This window comes from Trichosurus vulpecula, chromosome 7 (genome assembly GCF_011100635.1).
Source record: "Trichosurus vulpecula isolate mTriVul1 chromosome 7, mTriVul1.pri, whole genome shotgun sequence".
Lineage (NCBI taxonomy): Eukaryota > Metazoa > Chordata > Mammalia > Diprotodontia > Phalangeridae > Trichosurus > Trichosurus vulpecula.
In genome coordinates, this window is record NC_050579.1 from 55,730,731 (window position 1) to 55,741,448 (window position 10,718).

Here is a 10,718-nt window from a genome sequence, read left to right on the forward strand (position 1 = left end):
GTGCTATTGATATAAAGATCAAATGAGATTTAGTTGTAAAGCATTTAACACAGTGCCTGGGACATACTTAATAAAAGGTTATTCCTTTCCTTCCCACTTGGTTTTTCCTACATAAATGGGAAGACCAAACTCTTTTGAGTGTTAATGTCTCTCTTTCAAGAGGCTGTGCAGTGTATAGGAACATAAAGCAACCAGAAATAGGAGCATCCTGAGGACCTCATCATCCATATGGAAGCTATCTTCAACCTGGAATCTGTACTAGATCTCTTCCATCAGAATGACACATTTTTTGCTGTATGACTCTGAGCAAGTCATTTAACCTCTTATTGTGCTAAATAAATCCCTAAGACCCTGAGTTGTTTATCTGCACAGTAGAAGAACTTTTCTTTTCAGGAGTTCCCTACATCAATTAAATCACATCTCTGGTTAAAAACAAAATGAAACCCAAAATTATATGGGACACCCAGAAAAAATAATGGAATGATGGCAAGAAACTCTAAAATAGCTCAAGAAATAAATAAAAGAATTAAAAGAAGAGAATTAAAGAAAGAAATTAGAATTGAAATCAGAGCTCTAAAAAAAGAAATTTAAAAAGGCAAGTGAGAGTAAACAATTTAGAATATATGACAGAGAATCTCTCAAATACCTTGCATGATTAAAAAAGAGAATGAGATTTGGAACTCAAAAATTCAGTGGTACAGAGGAGAGAATGTTTTATCTGGAATCAAATAATGGGACTTCAAAACTTGACATCGCTATTTACTATCTGTGTATTATTAGGTAACTCTCTAGTCCTCAATTTTCTCACCTATGCAATGAAGTGGTTGGACAAGATGACCTCTGAAGTTCCTATTATCTATAATTCTATGATGTAAGGATCCTATATAGTGGAAGAAAATTTGACAAAACAAAACCAAAAGGCAATGAAACTGAAAAAAATGTTCTATATGAGCCAAGGTTACTGATCTTAAAGATCAAAAAAGCAAATATAATCCAAAAATTATGTTTTCCAGAAAAATAGTATGAAATGAAAAGCACAAACACAATAATTATAGAAATAATACATGAAAATTTTCCCTGAAGTGTTGGAAACAGAGGGCAAATCATAAACCAATATAATCCAATAGACAAAAGAGACAGAAATCTGAAATTGACTTTATTAAGAAATTTAGTAGTTCAACTTCAGAACTTCAACACTTTTAAAATTTTTATTAATGCCTTTTCTTCTTATACCTTAGTCATTTTCCAATACTTCCCTTCACCTCCACTGAACCATCCATTGTAACAAAGAAAAAGAATGAAGCCAAAATAATCAACACAACCACTTGCTTTTTTGTCAGATGTGTATACCACATTCCATACTCATGATTCCTCACTTCTCTGCTGAGAGGAGAGAGCTGTTCAAACAACACTTTATTGCAGGTAAGCAAAAGAAAGCCCTTCATCTACAAAGTAATATCACTCTGCATCATTTAAGACTATTCATTTGTGGGAAAATCAAAGGAAGTACCGAAATATGATATTGTGAAGGGCAACCCCTCCCCCCAAGCAACATACCTTGTAAATATTGACCTAATTATAAAAACAAAGACTTCAAGTAAAAGGGAGGAATTTGAGTCATTTCTTCAAAAAAGGGGGTGAAAATGAGGAGGGATTTCACCTGCAAACATATCAAACAAAAGAAATACAAGAAAAGCAAATAAGTACTGTTAGAAACAAAGACTAAGCAGTTAAATCAATGCTTTTATGCTTTCAGGGCTAGATAAGACTGAGGTTATTTTTTTTGTTTGTTTTTGCTTTCATATTGGTTGAAAGCCATTGAGAGAACAAAGAGAATCTATATGTGATCAAAAGAATCTAAGAGGAAAAAAGAGCTAAAGGAAGAAAAGGAATTGAATTATTATTTCTTGGACTAAAGAGCCTCTTCGCTTATTAGTTATTCAATACTTCAGATGTCACGAAAGCTCAGATGAAAATTACTTAGATGGGGAGAAGAAAGCGACAGGACAGGGAGCAGTTACTTGATCTGGATTCCAGAAGATGGGACTGTCCAGTGGTTGTTGTTGCTTAAGCTCTTTTATTGTACATTAAGAAGTGGTCTATGGAAGAACAGCAAAAAAAATTGAGTCATGGGAATTCGTCAGGCAATTGGATCCCACTTATGGAGAGGGAACTTTCTGGAGACAATCAGTGTATTCCCCCAGAGATGAGGGAGTGGGGAAAGGTTACATGAGACCTTGAAAGGGCTCTTTTCAGGAAAAGTGGGCATTTCAAAAAACCTTTAAATAGGGGTCATGCTTCTCAGGGCTGCCTCCCACTCTGAGGATGGCAGTGTCTATGGCCCCCCACCCCTACCCCAGTTATATGTCACAGAAAGAAGGCAAACTGGAGGATTTACTTGCAGAGGTGGTATATAGAAGATTTAAAATAGGCATATTGTGAATGAAAGCATGAAGTAACTCAGAGACCTTTGACATGGGATATGGAATGCCTTCCAATACAGTCTAACATCTCCTTTATGAATTAATAATTCTTTTGTGAATTTCTGAAGTGAAGCTCCTCCAAAGGCCCTTCAACAAACAAAAGTAAAATCGAAGCATGATGGGGAAGGGGAGTATGAATGCGATTCCCAATCATGGTAATAGGCTGGACAGAAAGAGGAGCAAGCAAGATCTTTGTATTCCAAAAACTCTATCCAATATGAAGGTCATGGAAAGAAAAAAATATCCTTGCAAATCCCATGAGTGGGAGATTAGATTCCAGAGCAACCTAGAAAGAATAAGGAAGTAGATGAAGTAAACAAACACATCTTGGAATGGAAAAACATTTTGCGGTTGTTCAGCCATGTTCAACTCTTTGTGACCCCTTTTGGGGTTGGTTTGCCATTTTCTTCTCAGATAAGGAAACCAAAGCAAACAGGGTTAAGTGATTTGCCCAGGGTCACAGAGCTAGTAAATGTTTGAGGCCAGATTTGAACTCAGGAAGATGAGTCTTCTTGACTCCAGGCCCAGCAATCTATCCATTTCAATACCTAGTTGTCCCCAAGGAGTAACATAAATGAATACTATTCAAACTCAGGAGTGGGTAGTGAGGGGCAGGAAGAACTCTGTGCCACACTCTTATCTAGCTCAGGAAAGAGAAGGCTAAGAAGAGAAGAAAAATAGAATGACAAAAGTAATTTGAGCTATAATAGAGTAATGAGAGAGAGTGAGGACTCTGTGGAAAGTGAAAATGGAATCAAAATAGCATTTAAGACACTACTTGGATAACAATGAAAGATATAGGACATCTATCTGTTATCACTCTTTTTTTTACGTTTATGAGTTATTTGCTGAGAATACATAGCAAGTTCAAAAGCCTAACAAACTCTCTAACCAGGAGCATACTCTCCCTACTACACACCTAGTTGGTTCCTGGGAAGAGTATTACTATAACTATAAACTACTACAAAACATTCCATCCACCAAGTTTACTTCTACGTATTGTAGTTGATGGATGAGTAATTCCCTCATTTGCAAGAAATGCTATCTCAGTTGTTGGGTCAATGATGGTTGGGCTCAGTCCAGTAGATCATTCTTCTCTGTCTCTAATACTCATTCACCTAAGATCGGGAAAGAATAAAACACAGTAGAGACAGAGGAAATAGAGGGTCTCTGTGTTCACAACCGCATGGCAGGCAGTTAGTGAGATAATAAGTTTCATTTAGTATGCTCTATTCTTGGGGACTTGCTGCATTCAGCACAATGTCCTCTGCATGCAAGAGCATCTATAGGAATTCAACACTAATGGGGAATTCCATTTGGACGCTTCCTTAGACATCCTCCATGATAGTAGCAAACACCTATGCCTAGCATACATCTCCTTGTCTTTTTTTCTTCAATTGATATTCATAATACCATTGTATTTATCAAGGAATCTTTTAGGTTCTTAACATAGTCATGGGAGACACTTTGCTGGAGGAAAGTATTTAATATAGAGTTTTGCTCAATTAAACAAAAGGGTTTTTTGACTCCATAAACAATAAGCACAAAGGCATCTATTTTTTACACTTTTCAGTTAATTGCATGGCTATAAAGGTGTGGTCTGTTGTAGAATATTGCTTATGAAAATGTATCTCTTTCTCATGTTTTTAACACAGATGCCTTCAATACATGTGTAAATTGTTCTCATAAAGATTATGCAGAAGTGATAAAGTAGACATATGGCTTAGGGATTATTGAAACATTTTCAATCAACTTTTTGGGGGTGGTAATGACAACTTTTTTCTAGTCATTCAGCATTTCATCCTTTTTTAAGTATTTTGAAATTCAGTCCCTCAGTAACTTCAAAGTTGTGTCACCTTCAGCACAGAAGTCTTTATTCCTCTGTGTATACTTGGTCTGGTCCAACTATTTTTCCTATCTTTGTTTTCTTGAGTGCTGGTAGTAGGGTTTTGCTGTACCAGTTTGTACTGGCTCACAAAAACCAATTGTTAAATTTTCAGTGCAAGCATTTGTACCTATGAAATAGACAAACGCTATAAATTAGAACTTGGTTTGTTGTTTTGGTGATTTGTAGACTTAAAAAATGATGGAGAAAATGTTAATAATGCAGGTTAAATTTAAGAGCATGTCATGCACACATTCCCTCCCCCCCAAGAGAGCTCATTGTTAAACATTTACCACTAGGTTCTTATATAAGGTATGCATTACATTAGGGATTTGATATTATATTCTAATATAGGACCACTCTCTTTGATAGAGAAAATAGTTTGTTGTTGAAACAATAGATCTTTTCCAATCTTCACTCTCCTTCTGGTCTCATCCTTAAATGCTCTCAGGATAATGTGGATTAATTGTCAACAAATTAAGTCAAAAAGCATTTATTAAGCACCTGCTACATGCTATACATTATACTAAGTACTGGAAATACAAATGCAAGCAAAAAGATTAGCTAACATGACAAAACAAGAAAATTATAAATGCTGGAGAAGATGTGGGCAAATTGAAACACTGATGCATTGTTGGTGGAGTTGTGAACTGATCCAACCATTCTGAAGAGCAATTTGGAACTGTGCCCAAAGGGCTATAAAAATGTGCATACCCTTTGACCCAGCAATACCACTTCTAGGGCTATATCCCAAAGAGATCATGAAAATGGCAAAAGGACCCACATGTACAAAAATATTTATAGCAGCTCTTTTGTGGTAGCAAAGAACTGGAAATTGAGGGGATGCCCATCAACTGGAGAATGGCTGAACAAGTTGTGGTATACGAATGTAATGGAATACTATTGCGCTATAAGAAATGACAAGCAGGTGGACTTTAGAAAAACCTGGAAAGACTTAAATGAACTGATGCTGAGTGAAGGGAGCAGAACCAGAAGAACATTGTACACAGTAACAGCCACATCGTGAGATAACTGACTTTGATAGACTTAGCTCTTCTCAGTAATGCAAGGACCTAAAACAACTCCAAAAGAGTCATGGTGGAAAATGCCATTCACATCCAGAAAAAGAAATATGGAGTCTGAATGCAGATCGAAGCATACTATTTGCTCTCTTTTGGGGTTTTGCTTGTTTTTTCTTTCTCATGGCTCCTCCCATTCAGTCTAATTCTTCTATACAACATGACTAATGTGAAAATATGTTTAATAAGAATGCATATGTAGAGCCTACACCATCTTAGGGAGGAGGAAGGGGAAGGAGGCAGAGAAAATTTAAAACTGATGGAAGTGAATGATGAAAAAAATAATTAATTAATTAATTTATAGATAAATATACTTATATAATACACTACATATTATTATATATACATATATAGTACCATATATATATGTGTGTGTGTATATATATATATATACACACACACATATATATATATATGTGTGTGTGTATATATATATATATATATATATATACACACACACAAAAGAAAAGTAATCTCTGCCCTCAAGGACCTTGCATTCTAATGGGGGAAAACAATACATAAAATGAAGCTGAATATGAGGGGTGGGGAGGTGAAGGTACGAAAGCAAAGGCATAGTGGAGAAAGAAGTCCAGAGAGTCAGGAGTTGAACCGAGAGAAGAATGAAGGAGTGGGCATGGCTGACCTGGGCACTTGCCTTAAAATGAAGGTTCCAGAAGGAACTGACCAATCAGAGAAAGGGACCGCAGGGGCAGAGTGGTCTTCCAGTATGGAAAGGCTTCTGAGAAGTCAAGAGAATAAGGAGTGGAGGCCAGAGACAAATGAAGGAACGAAATCTCATATTTGAGGATTAGGGAAATGAAGGTTCCAAGAAAATCAGATTACATATTTTTAAAAGAGATTACCCTCAGTTCTTATCTGTGACTCCAGCTAAAACAAGCACAATTTGAAAAATCCACAGAATTTCACCAATGTGTATTTGATCAATGACAGTTGTCTAAGTCATTCTCAACTGCCTTGGAGGAGTCAGGGAAGGGATTTTCTTTAATTCAGAGTTTAAGCCAAGGACAGTCAGATTCTCCTTAAGGACTTCATTATGTCCTGAAGTTTGTTGATTTGAGCAAATTAAAGCCATTTTGAGTTCATATTAAAGTGCTAGGAGACAATTCCAAATGAATCTGATAAATAATAGGTTCTCTTCCTTTTGTTCCAAAAGACAAATGATACATCATCCAGTTTTTGTCTATTTTCTAAGTAAGTCTTGAGCTTTATAGGGCTAAGAAGCTCCCCAGTGCCTTCCTTCATAATTGGATATCATGCTTCACTTTCTGAAACATTTTTTTCCTTCCACCATTTATTGCTATTTTATGAGGCTAAACTGCCCATGATCTTCCCCTATCCTCACCTATAAGATTTTGCAAATATGTTCATATTCCAAACTAGTGTTATACTTGGCTGCATTTGGCAAGGAGATCAAATATATCTGCTGGCTGAGGTGGTTTCTAGGCTCTTTTGGCCTCCTTCTTGTAGTGATTGATTTATAACAGTTAAATGTTCATGGGAAATGTTAATAGCCCATGTTAATATCCCCTTTTCTCATTTTCAGCAACAGTAATTTATCAAAATAGGTCACGTTTAATTCTTTCTTCTAATTTTGTGTTGATTTTTATCTTCTGATATAAATGGTCTAACTGTGTGTAGATAGCTGATGTAGAAATTTTCCTACATTTTCTGTCTCTTGATATATGGTTGGTTAGTTTTTTTCTTGTGGTTTATTAAATGTTGGCCATGATTTTCCAATTCCTTTATTTTAAAAAAGTATTCATAATATACAGACACAAAGCTTCAGTTTAGTAGAAACCTTGACCTGATTTGTTTCTCAACCCTGATCGTATTTTGCAACATACCTTTCTACATCCTTTCCTATACAAACCTTTAAACTGAAGTTACTAAATATATAGGTATTTGTTGATTTAATTTGAAAGTTTTTTTAAACCAAACTCACCAAATTTTTCATAGAATTTCTCTACCTTATCATCCTCTGCACCAGTAGGACAACCACTCTGGCCCCTGGACAAGGATCCCGTATTTAAAATATGAACACTTAAGTTAATGTGTATGTGCAAACATCATGAAAATTGTGTGATTCTTAGCACCCTCTGCCTCCTTTTCTGCCACTTTACTGCCATCACTGCAGAAGGAGAGGCTAGCTGTACGGGACTAAGGGCTATATTGCATTTCTCTTTCTCCCATGGGTTGCCATGGCTCCCAAATTCATCAGCTATTGTGCAACCTATCTGCAATAAGCTTCTCTGTACTTAGCTAAGCTGACTGATCCTCAGAAAGTAGGCATAGTCTGTGGCCAAGACCATGCTCAAAGCCTCTCCTGCATGATAGAAACTTCCAGAGCTTGGTCTCTTGCTGATATATCCTCTGAGAGTTCAGGGTCACTTCCATGCCACAGTAAGTCATTATGTAGGACTTCTTCTGGAAAATAATGAGCTAAATCTAATAAGATAAATTTCATAAGGATAAATATAAATTCCTAGAATTGGGTTCAACAAATAAACTGCACGAAGACAGGATGTGGGAGTTGTGGCTAGACAATTGTTCACATAAAATGCATCTGGGGGTTGTAATGGATGGCAAGTTCAATATGAGTCAAAAGTAAACATAACAGACATGATGCAATATTAGGCTGCATTGACAAAGGCATAGAGTCCAGAAATAAGAAAGCGATAGCTTTGCTGCGCTCCATTGCTAGCCAGACCACATCTCGCGTATTATGTTCAATTCTTCACATCATATTATATGGACACTAACAAGCTGGACAATATCCAGAGGAGGGTGACCAGCATGAGGAAAGCACTAGGTACCGTGCCATAAAAGGATTCATTGAAGAAATTAGGGATGACTTAGCTTGAAGAAGAAAAATGGGTGAGGGGAAGGGGGGCAGCATATGATTTTAATCTCCAAGCATATGAGGAACTGTTGTGTAGGAGAGAGATTTAGTTTCATTCTGCTTCAGGAACAGTAGGTAGAAGCTTTAGAGTTAAATTTAGGCTCAACTTAAGGAAATGCTTACTAATGATTAGAGTTACTCAAAAGTGAAATGGATTTTCTTGGGATATGGTGGGCTCACTTTCACTACAGGTCTTCCGGCAGAAGTTAGATGTTCCCTTTTGGGGAATGTCATCCTGGGGATTCCTATTCATGTTTGGGTTGGACTAGTTGGCCTCTGAGGTATCTTACAACTCAGATTCTATGATTTTCCCAAGTTAACAAACATAGGAATAGATAGAGCATGGTCCGAATATGCCAGCACACCCTAGGGAAGCAGTCCCATTGGCTCTTCCTCTACTTATTCCCCTTAGGTCAAAGGCCAATAAGAATGTTTCTCCAGGGTGTCCCATATTCTATGTATGCTTATAGCCACATGACTAGTCAATGAGAGAGCTCAGATTCCAACCCCACTTCTTTTTACTCAAAATCCAGTTATTGGTTTGGTTGGTTGCTTGGTTGGTTTTTTCCCATACTGCAGCTACTTCCCTTTTCTAAGAAGACTTCTTGTGTAAGGTACTGCCCCTCTTGTATGTGAACATTTTGGTGGCTGAAAGGGACAGAAAAAGAATATTATGATAGGCAAACTGTTAAAAAAATTAATTTGAGAAGAAATAGAGACTCAGGTAAAATGATGAGGAAAGATACAGATTGTTCTGAGGACCAGAGAGAGAACTGCTTCTCTTTTGAATATACTTACATGACCTGTTTGAAGGCAAAATTCTGAGTAAAGTAATGCTCATTTGTATGTGACTGTTTTCAGACTTTTTAAGGTTATCACTGAGAACCTATGACTCAAGTGACTGATGACTATATGAAGATTATATGAGAACTGACAAGGTTATACTTGACAGAAAAGTGTAATTGTTGAGTTTCACATTGTAAGTTGAAAATAGGTCATTGTTTAAGAGAAGGCACAGATGTGAGGCTTTAGAAACCAAAGAAGCTGGAAGGGAAGGAGGAAGCGGAAGAAGAGAAAGATGAAGAAAAAAGAATAGAAAACAGAGTTCAGAAGGAGTCAGACTGAGAAAAGCTGTGAATGAGAAGACAAAATACAAAAAGTTGACAGGAGCTGAACTGACAGGAAGGTCTTGCAGCTGCGTATCTAGGAGCTTTGCTGATGACAAGACCAGTATTCTTTTGCTGAGAGCTGATTGGCTCATTGAAAGAGAGCTGAATCCTGCCTGATGCTGGGTGGAGAGCTGTTTGGGCTTATTGCTCTCTAGCACCGTCTATAGACTGCGTAAGAGGAAACCTCTCTAGAAACTGAAGGAATAAGATTAGGCAATGAGGAAACAAAACTATCTCTCTTTGCAGAGGACATGGTGGTATACTTAAAGAACCCTAGAGAATCAACTAAAAATCTAGTTGAAACAATTAACAACTTTGGCAAAATCTCAGGATATAAAATAAACCCATATAAGTCACCAGCATTTCTATACATTACCAATAAAACCCATAAGGAAAGAGATAAAAAGAGAAATTCTATTTAAAATAACTTCAGACAATATAAAATACTTGGGATCCTACTGCCAAAACAGACCCAGGAACTATATGAACACAATTACAAAACACTTTTCACACAAATAAAGATATACCGACTCATTTTCCAAAATGGTGGCAGCTGTGGATGTGGACACCCTCAGTGGTACCAACAGCGGTGCCAGCAAGAAGCACTTTGAAGTGAGAAAGTGGAATGCAGTGGCCCTCTGGGCCTGGGATATTGTGGTTGACAACTGTGCCATCTGCAGGAACTTCATTATGGACCTTTGTATAGAATGTCAAGCCAACCAGGCATCTGCCACCTCTGAAGAATGTACTGTCGCATGGGGAGTCTGAAATCACGCCTTCCACTTCATCTCCCGCTGTCTCAGAACCAAGCAGGTGTACCTGCTGGACAACAGGGAATGGGAGTTTCAGCAGTATGGGGGTTAGAAAAAGCACCTTCTTCCTCAAGACTATCCCTTTTGTTCACTACGTGATGACTTGCTGTCCTGTTGCCTAATTATACATCAGTTAAAGCCAATCTTCAGTCTTGTGTGCAGCGTCTTTTGAGTCTGGTCTTAATGCCACCATATTGTATTCTGTGTGAAATAAACCTCTGTTGGATCCCAGGGGAAAAAAACAAAGATCTAAACAATTGAAGTGCTCATGAGTAGGTCAAGCCAATATAATAAAAGTGAAAATTCTATCTAAATTAATTTACTTATTCAGTGCCATACCAATCAAATCACTGAAGAATTATTTTGTAGA

At 37.2% G+C, this 10,718-nt stretch overlaps 1 pseudogene; it reads left to right on the forward strand.

The window, feature by feature from the left end:
* The first annotated feature begins 10,073 nt into the window (after nucleotides 1-10,073).
* LOC118857526 lies at nucleotides 10,074-10,400 on the forward strand (annotated as a pseudogene).
* Nucleotides 10,401-10,718: the final 318 nt, after the last annotated feature.